General features: G+C 39.7%; 1 pseudogene across 1 annotated transcript; it reads right to left on the bottom strand.

Annotated features, from left to right (window-relative positions):
* Nucleotides 1–3,538: 3,538 nt before the first annotated feature.
* Nucleotides 3,539–10,603, bottom strand: LOC110045279 (uncharacterized; annotated as a pseudogene). The gene is made up of 2 exons (XR_016205490.1): nucleotides 10,329–10,603; nucleotides 3,539–5,809 (listed from the first exon to the last, which is right to left on the bottom strand). The product of XR_016205490.1 is annotated as an uncharacterized LOC110045279 (transcript).
* Nucleotides 10,604–19,152: the final 8,549 nt, after the last annotated feature.

The following is a 19,152-nucleotide window of genomic DNA, read 5'->3' as shown; positions in this document are numbered from 1 at the left end:
ACAAAGAGTTCATCTTCATCTTCGACAGAGCTGCAGCGAGTACCACGGTCGTCTTACCATTTCAAGGATCATTAGTGTCGGGATATCAGAGCCTTAATTCATGATGAAATCATTTCGTCGGTACTCTTCCTCTTTTACTAAACGAGAATTCGAGGCTGTAACGTCTGCGAATGAACGTACGCAAACACGACCCCGTGCCACTCCTCAAGAAAAGCTCTTTGTCAAGAGAACGACTGGTGAAAGTATTCCGTCTCCAGTGGAAGACAACAGGCTGAAATGCAAGTTTGAAGCCATCGATGTACTGTTACAGATTCTACTACATCAAGACGAGTTGACGCTAAAAGAGTACACTATCAACGATAGCAAGATCAAAGTCTTGGTTATTGAAGACACTGAATTTTAACTCTCATCGCTCTTCACAAGTCGAAGCCATTAAGCTTAATAGTGGTACAACTGACTTAGCGTTTATCAGGATTAATGTGAGCTGCTGGCAAGACTCGTTAAACTGCATCGTTAAAACTCTGTACATATGGTCATCACTACCATCAACCTGTTCTTCAGAAATTCAGGGTAAGAAATTAAACACACGGACTATGGCCTGCCGGCTAATTAACCATAAACCGAATAAGAAAGAGACGATTATATACATGTAAATGAAGACTCCATGGGATAACAACTCGTAAATATCTCTATAAACGACTATGTTATTAGTAAAGCATTTTATCCTCTATCAATAGACCTCCAACATAGGCGGATGTATAAAAATTACTCTTTTTAAATTGTCAAGTTTAAAACTGGCCACTCAAAATGGCGCAATAATTCGCGTATGTCAAAATATGCCAGATTTCTTGCAATGGATGCTCTTAAAGCCCTTGAGATGTCACAATTTATCAGAGGCCAAGGCTAAGTAGTTGTAAACGGTTTATGTTAAAAAAATGGGATTTACCTTGGCGTTCTCAAATAAATTTATCTCTTTTCAAATCTGAAGACGGTCAAAAGGGAAGGCGTCAGTCGCCGAGTAATTTTGTAGTTGTGAAAATTGTCAAGCTATCATTTTATGAAACACGCAGAGATAGCTATTATCAGTGGGTAAAAGGAATCTTGCTGGAATGTTTCCAAAACGGTCCATGAAGTATTTGCTCTTCTGGAGTTCAGTGATAAAGATTAAAAGCCTCAGATGATACTGCAGATGTGTGTGTATCTCATGCTCACATCTTTACATGTCTCGACTAAAAGCTGTTACATGACAGATAAAACGTTCATCCAAACCAATTACCATTATGTTGAGATTCTTTGTAATATTTGTTTGGAATATTCCAGTTCTTAATCTGCTTTTGATCACTTTGTGGTTTTTCTTAGACGGACTGGAATGCCATAAAGGTGACAGAGGAGTGAGCTAAAATGAGATCCAAATGGAGAATGTTATAGCTTTTTCGGGGGGAAAATAATTCGATTTCGAAATCCTACTTTCTGACGTTAAAAGATCGATAAAAAAGCCATTGAGCTATTGGTAATAAAGTCAACCTTTTAAAGCGAATTAATCGGTTCGAAAGGTTCATATCCGGATGGGACAATTAAGTACAAGTTAATCTTGTTTGTAGCTTACCAACTTAATTGAAGTGCAGTGATGCATCATTTTTCCCCAGAGAAAGTTCAAGTATCAGCCAAAAAAAAAAAAAAAAACCATAACAGCCCTTGTTATACAATTTTTTTTTTTTTTCGATTCCCTGACAGAGTTTGTCGTGTGTTCTAAAGATGGAAAAAAATAATCTAGAGAAACTGGCCTTAGTAAATCCTGTACTAATGTGAAAAATGCTTTTGAGCCATTATTGCTTCTTAGTTAAAAAATAGCTTTCAGCGATTTCTTTGTTTATTCAAACACTCCAACATACAAGCATACCTCTGAGGTTTTCACTATTTTCCGTCCCCGGTGGATTTACGCCACTCATCGAAAACGAACGCACTATCTGTAGTGTTATAAAAATACAATGATTCCTTCCGCTACACAGTTACAGGGTATGACCCACAGGTTCTAAGGAAGGTAGCACTTAACCTCTCTTTGAGCACTTCTAGTTATCTACTTTAACTTTTTGGCTGAATATCAAAGCTGAACCGCTCCCTGAAAAAACGTTATCTCTTGATATTAAAATATCATGTCTAAAATCGACCATGTTTGATTGAAAATGCCCGCCATCTTCGCTACGAGGTTTAACCTTTCCACTTTGTAAACGATGTCTTACGTCTATCGCCTTTTGCTGAAAAGCGGCATTTCTTTAGACCGCGGGGTGTACGATTTATCCCTGAATTGAGCCGAGGAGCACTGGGAACTAAACATCGGCTTTTTTGTCGTGTCAGCAGGTCTCAAAAACCTTGCACAGTTTAGTTCTATATTCAGTTTGTTGACGTATGGAGACGACCTGCGAATGCCGAGATTGATACCCGCGCAAGGTCCAAAGAAAACGAAAATCACGGTTGCTCCAGAGAGGCAAAAATGTAGCATGCACGCACTTCTCAACGATTGGAACGAAACTTCCTGAGAAAATCAAAGTAGTCTTCAGAATGTTCGCTCTTTTGTCTCAGAAACAAATCGGTCCTCTGGATGCACATAAACTGGTAAGAAATTCCTGTTTGAACTTGCCAAGGACAAATTGAACAAACAAAGCTAAAGGGCTTGTCAGAATTGGTGGACGTCTCCTAAAGGAGGCAGCCGTTGTCATGGCACCTTATAAACCCGTATTTTTCAGTCGCTCTCTAACTAAGTTGTTCGACTTTTTCTTGTACCTGGAAACTTGAACAAACCGTAAGAACACAATTTAAGTCTGGAAAACGTTGCGATGCAAACAATTATCATCCAAACACGGTCCTGCCAACAGTTGGTAATATTGTAAAAAGGCTGAACATTCGCACCTGCATCCATGCCTACAAAAGGACAATTTTTTTTTTTCAACAGTCTGGCTTTCGTCCAAAACCTTATACAGATGTGGTTTTAACGAATTTTGCTGATTCCTTTTTGTATCACGTGGATAGTGGAGAGTTAACTGGGCTGTCTATGTGGACTGGGACTGAACGCACGGACGAGGTTGTTTCTATGTTCAAATCGTACCTCTTCAATAGAAAACAAAGACCTCAATAGCTAACAGTGACCAAAACTGTCCCTGTTGGTGTACCACAACGTAGTGTCTTGGATCATTTATAAGTGTTTATTATTTTAATAAACGAACTGCCTTTGTCAGTGTAATCGGCATTGTCAGATAGTCCCTTATGGCGATGCCACTGTCTTGTATTGTGACTCCAGAGATCCACTGAGACCTCGAGACCAATTTCCTCAGATCTAGACGTATCAGACGTGCGGAGGAGAGGATGGGTAATAACAATAATGCAACGAATACCCAGGGGAGGGGTTACATCCACCCCGCCATTTTTTACGGTCGGGCTAGAGTTTGCTTGTAAGTCCGACTAAGGGTAACTTAGGACAGAACAAGGCAGTCCGTATCTGAATGATTGTTAATTCTGAATACATCTAATTGCAAGCAATCAATCAATCAAATAACACTTTATTTAAACACGTTGCGTCTAACAGCTAAGTATACTAAGCTCGATCAAAATACGAACGTGTATGCACCTAAAGAAAATAATAATAATAAAATAAGTTACATTGTCACAAAAACAATACAGTTAAGTATCCACAGTATAAAATATGTCTAAATTTTTACCTTTAGATTTTTACTTTAAAATAAAGGTGTCTGTCTATCTATCTATCTATCTATCTAATCATATATTAATATGTATACTATTAACACTAAAAATTCAGCAATGTTCACAGCAGAAATCTGAATGGAATAACGATAGGCCTGTAAATATACAGTCAAAGGTCTACAGTTCTCAATTTAATCCTAAAATTAGAACTATCGCTGCCAGTTTCACTCAGTGTAGTTAATCTATTCCACAGCCGCGCACAAATATAGGTAAACGAGTTCTTCATAAACTTTAAGTTGAATTTGGGTAAAGATAAATTGACGCCAGCGCCTCTCAGATTGTAGGGCGTTTCCCTGACACCGGAACTAATGTTCGATTTTTACGCAGGAGCTTCAGGAACCCAAGCATATATCAGATATTCATCAGATATTTTTTATGAGATTTGTAAACTCAAATAATTGAGTTTACAAAGACTGGCGGGCTTCATAGAAAATGCAAAGTAACATGGTAGCTACTAATATCCCCAACTGTCTAATAAATCCAGTTTTTTTATATAAGATATATTGGATTCGGCCAATTCAAATTCGTTAATCACTTTATCAGATCATGTCAGCGAGTTGCCTGTATAAAATGGTAATGGTGAGTCTGAAAAGTCATGCTAGTCCTCTACTGATAAATTATAAACAACACAATCTGTGGCACAGTTCATTTTGACATGTAGCTGTGGATTTGTGGTCAGTGTCGTTCTCATTAAGGAATTTGTCAGCTAGCCACGTTTGAAACGAGCCGCCTCCTACTACAAATAAACGCTTTGAAGACACCAGAATATTCAATTCCACAATGGCCACGGCACCTCGATCCGTAAGATTGTAAATTGAAGGCTCAAAAATAATTGGTTTTAGAGGAGTTAAAATCTTCATCAATGACTTAGCGTTTTTTCGGGCAACTATTGCACGATAAGACGAACTTCCATAGTCTGCGAAATCGGTGGCTAAGAAAAGAGGTATGGGAACCGTACTGGTATTCTTGTACCTTTGAACTAGCGTCGTTAAGTTTGATATACACTCCTTGACCGCTACACTACTGTTAAAAGTAGTTCCAAACTTTAGCATCTTTTCTGCACGAATGTGCGCAGAGACAAAAAATGGGCCAAGACTTTTTGCGATGAAATCTCGCGCGACTTGAAGGAGTTTTGGACTAAAGAAAATGGCTGCGTCCCGAAAGTGCAAACGATCTGTTACAACTGGTGACAAATTAAATTGTGCTCGAAATGATCTTTTGTTATTACTTCCTCTCCATTCAGCCAAGCCAACACATGGCAACTTCTCTATAACTTCATTCTCGAATTTTCCTACTGAATCAACCGCAAACACATTCATGCAAATTGTTCTTTCAACTTTCAAATCCCCAAATGTTTTCCCGTGGCGTTCGTTGCAAGGAAAAAATGCGCGTGTGGTTCGATTATATTTCTTGCTCTTACTTACGTTCGTGTAATCAAAATGTACCAGTACGTCCAGTTTCCCTTGGCAGACGTCTTGAAACTCTTTCCAGCTTATAAGCGTACCATGATCGTGCGAACGAAGCGTGCGATTGAGTGCAGGCACGTTATAGTACAGTGCGAGTGTTTCAAAACCCTTCTCAGTGGATTGGCCGTAAAAACGCGAGTCTTTTACAAATGGAAGGACAACTTGTCGTCCACCATACGCAGCAAGGGCTGTCAGATCAAGGAAGTTATTTGTAGCCATCGTCAGTTGCTCCCAGTAATCAAAAGCGATGAAAATCTTTTTCCCGGGCCGCCGCGCAATTTCCTTCACCTTCTTTTTGGGAGCTGAACTACTGGACTGTTTTATCGTTTCCCTGTGCCGAGAAAGTGATCGATCGTAGATGTGTATGTTTCCGTTGTCTAGGATACTGGTTATCTGTATATAGCAGGCGCAAATGACCAGTGTAATTCCACAGGAAAGACAAAAAGGTTTCAGAAAAGATTTATTTAATGGTAGCCAGGATAGTGATGTCTTTCTATTTGCATCCAAGGGGGGCACCATCCTTTCCACCTTGTACCACGGTGGGGGTTTGAGTCGGCGTGTGCGTCCGAGAGCTGTTTCGTCAGTATCTAGTATTGGAATAAATATATCTTAAGAGTCGACATATATATATCATCTATTCGACGAAACTGCGTCATTAAAATTTTTATTAAATCCATTTTGAAATCACTGGCTATCCTTGCAATCTGATTGGCTCTCAGGGGTGGGATTTATTCACGAATCGCACTATTTTTGCTCTAAATCGCATCTTTTTCTCAGCCAATGAGAACAGGACAGTAAACAAAACAACCAATCAGATTCCAATGTTAGTTTAAAGTAACCAATAAAATTTCGGCAAACTGAAAGGCAAAAAGCTATTGTGTGGCGAATTTTGCAACTACTATTGCCAAAAACTTGTTGTTATTGTAGTTTTTTCCAAAACAATCAACGAATTTAATTAATTACAGTTTTTTAATGACGATTATGAGTTCCTTCAGGCTGAAGACCTACTTGTGATTTTCAAATCGAACTACTGAAGACCGACTTGTGATTTTGAAATCACGCGTATGATTTCAGACCTAATAATATACATGAAAAAATTACTCGATTCTGATTGGCTGAGAGCAGTGCAGTTCAAGTGTAACACCAGTGCAAAAAGTGTAACACCAGTGCAAAAAATGTAACACCAGTGCAAATTACACATCGTAATTCTGAGCTATGATTGGCTGAAAGACAACGGGAAATTTTCTAAGCCAGTGATATCACATAAAAGGATGATGAAAATTTTGTGCGGAAACTTTGAAAAAAGTTTTCTCGAATGAGAAAAAATGGCTTCAAGAAAGATCTTCGGGCACTTTCTCCACGCGAATTTTTTCATGTTTATATTATTAATAAGCAATCATACGGTTTTTCTCGTTCAATTTGGAGTTAATTTGCACTTGTGAGTTTTTGAAAAGGCTGAAATTGACTCGCCGAAGCGGCTCGTGCAATTTCAGCTTTTTGAAAAACTCACTCGAGCAAATTAATTCCAAATTGAACTCGAAACCGTATGATTACCTACACAAATTGCACTCCGCTCCGTTCAATTACCATTATAAAAATTTAGTGATATACCGAGTTGTAGCAAATCGATAAAAACGATATCCCAAGTGTGAGGATATCATTTTTAGCCACACATGTGTGATATCATTTTTGTCCCTTAACTGCTCTTAAATTTGTTGATGTATAATCGAAACATCTTCGGAACATCATCGGAAGTCTTCGGCAATCTTCGACAATCTTTGGAAACCTTTTAGAGAATCTTCGGAAATCTTCCTATTGTGGTCGGAAGTCTTCGGAAAATCGCCAATAAAAAGAAAATTACATGGTCGCTTGGAGATACGAAATATTTCTTCTCATGTTTCAACACTCGAAGATAAATTTCGTATCTCCGCGCGGCCATTAGTCTCCTCCGCAGCGGGTTTTTGGGAGCTTTGAGTAACATCCCATAAAACGGCTGCGGAGGAGACTACGCGGCCATGTATTATCCTTTATAAAACCATCCGCTTAAAACACCCTGCTAGCCGCTGTACGGGAGGACAAGCGGTGGAAATCGAGCCTGCTAACCATTCAAAGAGGATGGAATTACTTTAAGGTTATGTTTCTCTGTTTTTATATTTTGGTCATTACTATTAGGTTGTACAGCAATTTCTATTCTCTAAAAACTTGATTTCTGCTTGTAAGTGCAGACTTCATTAAATGTTATACACGGACATACTGATATCGTGAGTTTATAATTTATTCACAGTCAGTAATTGCTATCATTACATGGTCAGCTAGCTTCGTGAGCGCGCTAGATAAACCAAATTTCGCGCTGTGACGGGCTACCCCAGTGAGGGAGTTAGAGCTATCTTGCACGGCTAGGATTAACTGATGTATGCCACAATAAAACAGTAATCTTAACGCCATGAAATAATTTTTTACTGACCAAGATTGTTCAGTCAAGATGGCTGGATACATATTAGCTCGATCGATAAACACACGCAAAAAAAGAACTTCAACAATATCTAGCCTTCTTGACCTCCGAGTGGTCGTCTCGGCTTTCTTTACCAGTTCTGTTCAAATTCCAACACGCAGCTCCAAAACGTGCCGTTTCATGTCCGAAAGAGAAATACGCGAGATAGAATCTTGGCCATCATGTCTGTGCAGGTGAACTCGACATCGTCTGTTCTGATTTACGCAGTCTGCAAACAGGCTCCCGGCGAAAATTCACGTGAATCGATTGAGAAATAAAAGCAAGGTGATGATTGGATAGCAGCGATTAAAAAATAAAGTTTCAAATATTGCATACTAAATTAGATGGAGTGTTGGAACTGATTTTAAAATAATTATTTCTCAAACGTTCAACGCTTTTGAAAGCAATCACAGTGATGAATTAGACATTGGAGGGATATACATCACGTTTCTGGAAAAACATTTTTCGGCCAAAGTATATTGACTTTGTACAAAGCGTTCAAAGTTACCGTGTTTACCGTTATCCTGCTACTTCGGCGAAGCACTTCTCTTTTACCAATACGGCCGTGGATAGCGTGGTAAACGCCACTTTAAACCTTGCTAGGCATTCAAAGACCATCCTAAGTAGAATTCTACGTCCTCTTAAGAAGTTACCCGCGTAAGAACGGATAAGGTAAATTTCGGACCTTCACCGATTGGTCTCATTTTCTCAGTGAAAGTCAACCATTATATACAATGTACAAATATCACATTTATTTAAATCAGTTCAATTTTTTTTCAGCTTTTGCCAGGTGGTTTTCAAGGTGAACTCAAAACTGGCTAATTTGCTTTGGGAGACTCTGAATTTTAGCTATAAATGTCGGATGCTGCTAAAACACAGTTTTTTAAAACTAACAAGCTGAATGTTTTACATGCAAACGGTTCACCTTTCTTCGATATTTGGGACCTGATCTAGGATCGAGTCTACGATAAATCAAAAGTACTAATGTCAATGTAGACACTTATGGAATAAAATTTGTGGCCATTTTTCACTGCGCGCAGTAGAAAGCCCCGCAAATTTACCAAATAATCGCCATTTTCATGGTAAACAAAGATACACGGCGGTCGCACCAATAACCAATATACATGAACGTTAACGCTTGGAAATAAAATATTCACCGCTACAGGTCAAATTGTAGATTTTAAATAAGACTTTCCTCGATTTAGCCGTTATTTCAGGAAAACTCTACCTTCAATCGGCATTTAAAATATAAAATATTTCTTTCTGATCGAGATGCACATTACTGTAGTCGGGTGAGTTGTGTACATCTTGCGATGGGAAGACCGAATACCACATTAAACTGCTTTTTTTAAATATATTTTGTAAGGCAAATCTTTGCTCCTTACCTGAGGGTAAAAAACGTGTCAGCCTCTCTGTAAAATCTTTTACTTCATTTCCCAAGATGCGGTATCGCAATGCTTGTTTACAAAACCTCACATGCTCGTTTCACACTTGATGACCAGCCCCAAGGTAAAACAGTGAGGAACCTCAAAACGAACAAAGAAAGAACAAAAACTTGAACTTTCGACTCTCACGTCATCAGGTCAAGCGCCTTGAAAGTGCGGCACATTTCTTGTACCTTCCGGCGTCAAGCAAATAATGTTTTCGCCTTTTCCCCTATATTTGAGTTGGGAGATATAACAAAACACTTAATGACTGGCTCCACGGGAAACAGTGAGTTTGGTTTCCCCCTCGACCTCAATATCCTCCTCGGCTTCGCCTCGGGATCATGCATTCTTGCGGTCATTCTGGATTTGTTTTTGAGGAAGGTTCAGGTAAAGAGATCACATGATTATCGTGACACCATCATTTTCGAATAGCTCAGTTTTGAAAATGTTTTCCGTCCACTCTAAAACGCAAAGCCGACGTTTTCAGTTTGAAGAGCGTTTTCGCAAATGATCCGGGACCGCAAATGATCCCCATACTGGACCGCAAATGATCCCGACCAAAAAATAAGGAATGGCATGGATGGTGGAATGGTGTGAATGGGGAATTAGGGTGAATATAGATTTTATCAAAGCCGTCTCAAATCATGGCTTGCGTACACTTTCGACTGAATTTTTGTTACTGCACCACTCAATCATCAAAAACGGACTTGGATTTTCTTTGCAATCTTTAAGTTGTGCCTTTGTTTTTTTTGACCACCGCCAACAAACGCTGCATATAGATCGTTTTCATGTGACGTCATCATTTTCTAAAATCGAAAACTAAAGAGCCACCAAAGTTTTTATCGCCATCACGCATAAGAGGGGGTAAATTTATATCTGTTTACAATGTTACAGCTAATAGTGTACTTCGTTTGAAAACCAGCGTATTTTGAATTTCAGATCAGAGTTGTGGCGGTGCGTGACATAAAGCTACAATCGCTTTAGTCAAAAAATATATACCTATCTTAAAGCTACCAACAGGACGTGACATTATCTCCAGCAAGTAATATAATTTAGAACGCACACTTTATTTACTGGCGATCAACAACTGTGGCTCATTGTGGTTAAAACTGAAATAGACACGAACAGAACAAACATAAACAAAGCGAAAATAGCGCAAACTAAAACCCAAGAAAGTAACAGACTTACATTTGTAATGCGATGCTGGGCTATAACTGGCTGAGATGCCGCTGTGATAAGACAACAACTGCACTAGATGCTTCGATTTCACTACTGCACTCCGATCCGCATTGCGAGAACTAAAAAAGAGCGCTGCTCGGCACAGGCTATTTGAATAAATTACGTAACGATACAAGCGCCACATTCCAACACGTTGCACGATACAATACGAAATATACGCTCTAATTAACCGAACGCATATTAACACCATTTTGAGGCGTTTCGATCTTACATATCTCATGATTTGAAGCTTGTTTAGCAGTTAGATCATTAGGAAAAGTGCTTATGTAAATGTTTTTTGTTCAGTACAGATAATCAGTCGCCTAGATAGCCAAAGTAAGTTCCAGATGTTTACACTATTTTCCGGCCACCATATCGTTGCACCACAGAGGTGCACCAACATGACGTTTCTATATTGGGCTCTGTAAATTTCTACGAAACGTTTCGACAAATATCTGCAGTCTGGGAAAACGCACAAACCTAAAACTTGGAGAAGTGTCTTCTCTATCTATTTCCTTTTAGATCACAATTTCTTGACTTTATCCACTAAATGGGTTTTGATTTATATCTTTTATTGCGTGACAGTGAAAACGATCTATACTCCCTAGATAAACATTGGTATTTCAGTGTTATATTTAAGTCCATTAACTTCATCCGGCTGGTAACAACAACAAAAAGAACACAATGCTTTAGACTAATAGGCCTCCATCCAACATGCGGCGTTGCTTGCGTTTTTCGTTCCCAGCTCTATACTAAAATTTCCCAGACATCGTCATATGGCTGTATTTTTGCTTTAATTCCTCAGCAATGGCTAGCTGGGGATCCTGAGAAGCCATCGTTTCCAGGCTATGTTAATGAAGCTCAGCTTAAAGGGGCAGTCTCACTAAGATTCTATTCCGTCACCGCATTGAGGTCTTACATGAGATAGCATCGCGCCTGCGCGAACTCAGTGTGTTGCTGCCTTTTCGAGCAAACAAAAGTTTTTTTTTTTTTATTTCTAGTGAACATTTTTAGCAATAATTTGGTCTAAAGCACGTTAGAAGGCCTGACAACGACACGGATACTGGTCAGAGGAAGGAAACATCTGGACAGAAAAAGGAAAGCAGCGATAGCTCTTGAACTAAAAGTGCTCGAGGACATTGAAGTCCAATGTAATGGAAAATGGCGCCAAGATTGGCGAAGGATCTTCATGGTGAAGGACCTTCGACAGCTCTCTTAGCTGCAATGCAAGAAGGATTTGCAACACTGCCCGAAAATGTGACTAATGTCATTTCCGAGGCTTTTAGTTTTAAGTCGGCTAAGGCGGACCCAGAGATATCCTCTGATGAGGAAACTCGAGAGGAGGATAGATTGCAACACTGTCCGGCCGGAAATATGGTTAATGCCATTTGAGGCTTGTAGGGCGGTAAAAGCATTTCCTATGACGGAAATTCAAGACGAAGATATCCTTAGCAGCCATGCAAGAAGTGTCCGGAAATATGGCTAAGGCCATAGACTTTAAAGTTGGTTAAAGCCGACCTAGAGATTTCCTATGACGAGAAAATTCAAGAGGAAGATATCCTTAATACGAGGGCAAGCCCCCCACGAAGTAGAAGCGAGAAGAGGCTAATGGCAAAAGCCAGAAGTGTATAGTCACTATAAATTTGGACGCGTCTGTCGCACAGTTGCTTGACACCTCCTATCCTCCTTCTAATGAGGGTAAAAGCAAAGTGCTTAGCAGCAACAGCATCTGCAAAAGGAGGAAACTGATCCGAATGTGGACTCAGGACTGGCAAACGTCATAAATACGTTATGAAAGACAGACTGCCGGAGGGAAAACTCTCGGAAAAGATAAACAAATATTATCGCCCTGAGAATTGTGAAAGCCTGACAAAAGTTTGTGTAAACCAGGCTGCATGGGATAATTTGAGCCCATCTGTTCGTTTACAACACGTTAAAGTGCAAAAGGTACAAACGTCTTTGTTTAAAGGCAAATGTGCCTTGACATGCATGATTAACAAGCTTGTTGAGCAAATAGTAACACTACCTGCTGGAAGTGAGCTGCTTCAAGAGGCTACAGATGACTTTGCTTTGTTGGGTAATGCTAACCTGCGATCATACCCTCCCTCCCTTATATTCAGACGTGAATAAAGTTCTCCGTAGATTGTAGTTTGCGTCTTGATTTGTCAGTAAGGGGTTGCAGTATGGTAGTCAAGTACTTAGACAATTGATACGTAGGGGACCCACAGAATGACACTATAGGTCGCATCGGTATACCAGGTTTGTGCAGTTTTGGTAGTCCGTAAAGTTTCGGTGGTTGAGGTACTGAGCACCTCAGTCGATAGTAGCGTTGAGTGTCAATAGCGTCAGTCTTTTTAAGCGTAAGTATTTTGCTGTTAAGTTTACGTTGAATTGCTGGCGTCGGGTCGCGACGCCGACATCCAGTTTACTAAAGAGATCGAAGTAAATGGAAAACTTCCTTTTCTAGACTGTTTGGTAAGCCGCGACAACAACGAACTACGAACGACAGTGTACAGAAAACCGACGCATACCGACGGATTACTTGACGAATCATCCTACAACCCGACTTCACACAAAGCCACGACTATAAAGACTTTGACGAGACGAGCGCAACTAGTTTGTAACACACCGGACAGCTTACGTGACGAAAACAGATACCTTGAACGTGTTTTTCACAAAACAACTACAACGCTGACTTTATTAGACGAAACATTCACCACCCTACTGAAGCTGACGTTACGAACAGGAACCTTACACCTGTTACTACACTGACTATACCTTACATTAAGGGCACTTCTGAGACCATCTCACGGATCCTACAGCCCTACAACATTCGTGTAGCCCACAAACCTACAATTACGTTACGACACTTACTGACCAACGTGAAAGACAGAGACGAACCTAACAACAGTCAGGGAGTAGGGACAGGGACAGGGACCATACTTATAACATCATCGACTTCACCTTCACCTTCACCTGTCCCCTGGCGCCAAGTTGGCGCATAGGGCCTCCACATGTGCTCTCCATCGATTCCTGTCTTGCCCTGCAGTGCGCACCTCTCTCCAGGACTGCCACCCTGCTTTGGGGTCCATGTCAGGGCTGTAACACGGTCATTGTCAGGTTGTTGTCTGAGGATGTGTCCAATGAATCGCCATCTCCTTCTTCTTACCTCTTCACTCAACCTCTCCACGTTAGCTCTTCCCAGTAGCTCTCTATTACTAATCCTACCTTGCCATTTAATCTTCATTATCCTTCTCAGGCGTCGGTTCTGAAACACATCGATTTTCTTAGCATCACCTTCGTTCATTTTCCATGTTTCGCAACCATACATGAGAACTGGTTTGACCAATGCTTTGTATAGCCTGATCTTCGTCTTCCTCGACACACTGCTGGAATTCCACACTCGATTCAGCTTCACAAACGCTCCCCTCGCTTTCCCTAGCCTAGCCTTGATGTCTTCTTCTCCGCCCCTTTGTTTACATACTGTGGCTTCTAGATAGATAAACTTCTCTACGTCTTCCAACGCCAGATCATTCACTGTGATGGCTTCATTATTCCTTGCATTGACTCTCATGACTTTGCACTTCCCGACATTTACGCGAAGGCCTGTCCTTTCTGCATTTTCTACCAGCCTGTTTGTTTTCAACTGCAAGTGTCTTTGTGTTGAGGAAATTAAAGCTACATCGTCAGCGAAGTCGAGGTCCTCAAGTTTTGATGTAAATTTCCACCTCAGCCCGATTCCCTCCTCTTTCACAGTATGTCTCATTGCCCAGTCTATAATGAGCAGGAAAAGAAAGCCAGACATTGTACATCCTTGCTTGACACCAGTCGTTAGTTCAAACCATTCTGAAGTTGCTTCTTCCTCGACAACAGCACATTCAAAGCCATCGTACAGCGCTTTAACTATGTTGATGATCTTAAATGGGATACCATACTGATTCATTATCATCCATAAGCCATTTCTGTGCACTGAGTCAAACGCCTTCTCGAAATCTACGAAATTGATATAGAGAGTTGCCTGCCATTCATTCACTTGCTCTAATATATTGTGTAAGATGAAAATTTGCTCCCTGGTTCCTCTATCAGATCTAAATCCAGCCTGTTCCTTACGGAGCCTGCGGTCAATCCCCATGCGAATGCGATCAATTACAATTCTTCCCAATTACAATTACGTTACGACACTTACTGACCAACGTGAAAGACAGAGACGAACCTAACAACAGACAGGGAGCAGTTTACAAGATCAAATGCTCCGACTGCCAGGCCTCCTACATTGGTGAGACTGGCAGAAACCTTAACACAAGACTGACTGAACACTTAAAAACGAGCCACGAGAAATGGTGATGCCAACAATCACATTGCTGTACATCATCAACTGACAAACCACAATATTGACTGGGACTCTGCTCAGTGCTTAACCTACTGTACAAACTATTTTCAACGACTGACTCTGGAAAGCTGGTACACTAACCTAGAACAAACGTCTCTTAACAGATGTCAACAGCTACCGGCGCCTTACAAACGACTTATCCATGACGGAAACGAAACCGACAGACGGACTTCTAACAGACCGACTTAACAATACACGGACCAAAAACCGACCTATTTGACAAACAATAGACGGATCGAAACCCACCAATGACTGATGATAAACTTTACACGAGTCTTTCAGCCAATGCCATCATGGCTATACTGACCAATCACGTTCAACGGACCAAAAAATGATTGACATATGCTCAGTTTCCTGATAGTTTCTGTCTTAAACCTCATGCTTACCATTTTGCAATACAGTGACTTTCGTGGACAAAAACAGCTTTGGTCGAGTCCTTTAAGTCTCGAATGACGGTTCTGTGAGAGTTCAACAGAGCCTAAGGACTGCCAAACAAAAGGTTGAACCGACCAAGTCGAATGTCTTTCATTTCGGCGGCACTACTTTCAGGGCCGATAATGGCTGCTGCTATGCCGCGACTTTTCAAGCCAGCAACTTGGTCCTTCATTAATGACACGAGAGGGGCCACCACAAGACAAATGGAGCATATATCCGTTTGCTTTTCTGCGTTTTCGACTCCCACTTCAATTCCCTCAAAAACAAACGGAGCAATCTCAAAGCATAACGATTTGCCCGATCCAGTCGGAGAGCAAAAATACACGTCCTTTTCAGTGAGATAAGCCTCCACGACTCGTCTCTGACCATCTCGTAACTTGCTGTAACCTAATTTCTGCAGGCCGAAGTTTAAAACACCTTTCATGTCTTCCAGACCGTCTTCCATTGCTTCGAAGAAACAAAAACAAAGATGGCGTCTTTCTCGAGTCTCAGATTACTTCATGATAAAACCCGTCAATTGTCATGACGTCACCGGTAGAATTTTCGAGCGGTGAATTTGGCGCCAAACAGGTATGAAAAGTCCTTTTAAAAGGCCCAACCAACCAGAAAAAAAATTTAAAAGGACTTTGAGAAAGTCTACTGGATATGGTAATGGCTCCTGGATATGGCTCAAACTGTCAGAGTCAAGGGCCCAAAATTAAAAAAAACTTTTGAGTAGCCATTTGGCGACTAAGTGATAAAAATCAAGTGGAATTTTATTCAGAAAAGAACTCAATGCATAAAATCTATAAAGAAAAAAATTTCCACGACGTTTTTGGCCGCTAATTTTGTGTACGCATTACAAAAGACACAATCGGTAGGCATATATGACGTACTCAATGCTCAAGGGTTTGCAATGCATTATAGGGCGATTTCAAACGCGATTAGCCATTTGCAAGTTTTTCGATTTGAGGGAATCCTTTAAAGCAAAACAAACGGATAGATTGCTTTTTTTCCTTATATTGAATGTTATGGAAGCAAAGATCTTTCACTATGTATTTCTGGAAGGACATAATGACTGAGAAAAAAACGTTATTGATCGTCAACGCAGAGAAACGTGGTCGCCAAAGATGAAATTTTAGCCACATTGGCGACCGTACCGGTTGCAACCAACTTCGAGCCTTTTAACAATGTATATAACCAACTTTAATTTATGGATGGACAATAACTTGGTGTCGGTGATTGAAATGTTCGGACATCATAATGGCCGGACATATTCAAAATTTGGTCGGCCGACTGTTATTTCCAGCCCTGTTAACCGAAGTATCCATTATATTTTAACGCATATAGCGTATGGATTTTCCCTTTTTGGTTCAAAAAGCAAATTAATTTTTTTAACAAACAGTTACTAATTAACGTCCCAGTTTTAAGCTTGCTAAAGCTGCTTGTTGCGATTGTTACCATTAAGACCTAATGGCTTTGGGTTTTGGTTAAATCTTGATACTTTAATTTAAAAGCAATGAAGACAACAACAAAAAATTCTTTTTCATGTATAGCCAATGGATTGCTGACAATTAAAAAATAAAGAATTTCATAATGGCAGTATCCGAGCGCTCCTCCTTGGCTGAAGGTGCCCAACAGAGTTGGTACTAGCTTTCGGTGTTGTGGGCCTATTGCCCACGAAAATCAGAACGCAACCTAACCATTAACTAGTATAGCACGCGTTTCCGCAGCAGAGTGCACAAATCAGTAAAGTCTAATCCGGCGAGAGCAAAAAAATGATAATTTGCTTTCAGAAGTAAGCTCTAAGAGCTCTTTGATTATATATATATGTTTTCACTTTCCTCTAATATAAACCCAAGCCATTCGTTATTTCTTGGTCGGGATCATTAGCGGTCCAATAAGTTCTAAATGCAGTTTTTCTATGTGCAGGTTACATTTTTTTCCACACCGACATTTTGAAACACTTATGACTATCTTACTATCTTATTTGGTGAGTTTAGTGTAAGCAAAGATAATATCATTTTAAATCACCTGATACTTATGGCAAAATTTTATATTTATAAATGCAAATTGAACAATATGGAACCATCATTATATGTTTTCGTAGCAAAAGTTAAAATAGTTCAGGACATAGAACGACGAATAGCAGTAAAACATAAAAAGGTGACTAAATATAACAAAAACTGGGAAAAACTCTTAACTTGTAATTTCATCTAAACTGTCGACGTTGTTTCTTGAACCCCCTCTCCCGAAAAAGGAATGGTAAATAAGACTCTATTGTATGTAACGTATTGTAAGTAGTTTTCTGTGAGTAATATATTGTAAGTAATTTACGTGTATGTAGTGTACGTTTAGTTATGTAATTTACTGTCACTAGTCCATTGTAAGCAACACACTGTGATTCGGTATTTGTAACTGAGTAAAGTATTGTTAGAAGTATGTTTAAGTGTAGTTAAGTTGTGTGTCATATTGTACTGTATTATAAGTGCAATAAAAAAAAATGAAAAATTACAAAAAAAATACAATGCGACTGTTCTCAAAGTACAATTGTTCTGGAAGTAAAGTGTAGGCATAAAGTCACGTACTGTTCGGTGTTTACAAGAGGAATATTTCCGACTACAATCACAGTTCATTCATTCAACACGTTTAGATTTGTAAAGGCCTATAGCAGGTTTGTTTGTAAAACATTGGATTATATGAAACATATGACTCAACTTCCGCAGTAGCGACAGCATGTGTTTTTTCTGACAGACCTGACACGCAGTTCATCATTATAATACCTGTTAAATTCGTGCTTTTTCAAAGGATCTGTTTGTGTCGCTGATGTCATCTTTACCTTCCTCTTTAGAATTGATATACGCTAAGCTGTTGCCGTGAATATTTAGCTTCGAAAGGTTCCTGTGAAGACTTTCAAGATCTCTGTTCTCTGACCACTCTTACATATGCTTTCATAGATTTTATACAATCACCATGTTTCTTTCTTCATGAAGGAATTAATCCATAGACTACAACTCTGTATCTTCAAGTACTTCTACTGTTATTGTATGTCCTGCTAGGTTGTATACTTCTTTGGTGTTGATTATTTGTTCCTGAAGAATACGGTGAAGAACGATGAGATATTCAGGCTGGCTTGCCCGGTTTGATTCAGAGCTGTGTCTCTGTACTTCTGTCTTGAAATGTTCACTATCTTTACATGGGTTGCACAATTCGCCTTTCTCATCTTCATCTGTATGAAGTTTACCGCTCGCAGAAGTTTTTCTGCCTTTAAAAAAGGCACTTAGTCGATTAGCCTGGGAGTTCCTTTTAACAGAAAGCTTCATTTTAAAACATACATAAAGTTTATGTCACTGCAGCCTGTTGTAAAGTAAATAGTAATCTCTTGCCAGTAAATATCAGTGTAAAACTGGGTGAAATATTTTCTAGATTTCCTTCTCGATAATCCGAATTTGACAAATAAGTGACAGAAACAAGACGACTTCTGCTCTGCCACCCAAACTGCAGACGTGAGATTGGCCATGTTTTTTAGTACTTTGAACAATCAAAGACTACTCAAATGATTTCGGCTTTGTTTTTGTCGTATTTAATACGTGATCAAGAAAGATGTCTCCTCGACTGACACCTCCTTAAAAGCATCAAAACCTTAATTGTCTGAAAGAGATTCGTTGCCCTACAAAAGTTCAAGGTTGCAGATTCCAAGGACGTAAACAATGCGGCTGCTATATTTCGCTGTTATCAAAAACACTTATTTACCACTAACAAAATTGGAATTTTTTTGCCGGATTATGAAGGTAAAGTGGTGTTTATGCTTTCCATATCAGAAATGTACTGCTGGCAAGTTTTTATATTCGTCCACAAAATCGTGAACAATTTTCCTGTTATCTCAAACGTGATGGCCAGATGACATTTTAAATGACTGACATAGTTCTAGAGTAAATTACTCTCACCTGGGTTTTCTGATAACTAATACATTTGAAACATATCTGCCAA

This window comes from Orbicella faveolata, unplaced genomic scaffold (assembly GCF_042242905.1).
Source record: "Orbicella faveolata isolate gen_17 unplaced genomic scaffold, um_ofav_v1 contig_12, whole genome shotgun sequence".
Taxonomy (NCBI): Eukaryota; Metazoa; Cnidaria; class Anthozoa; order Scleractinia; family Merulinidae; genus Orbicella; species Orbicella faveolata.
This window is presented reverse-complemented; position numbering and strand designations above follow the sequence as displayed.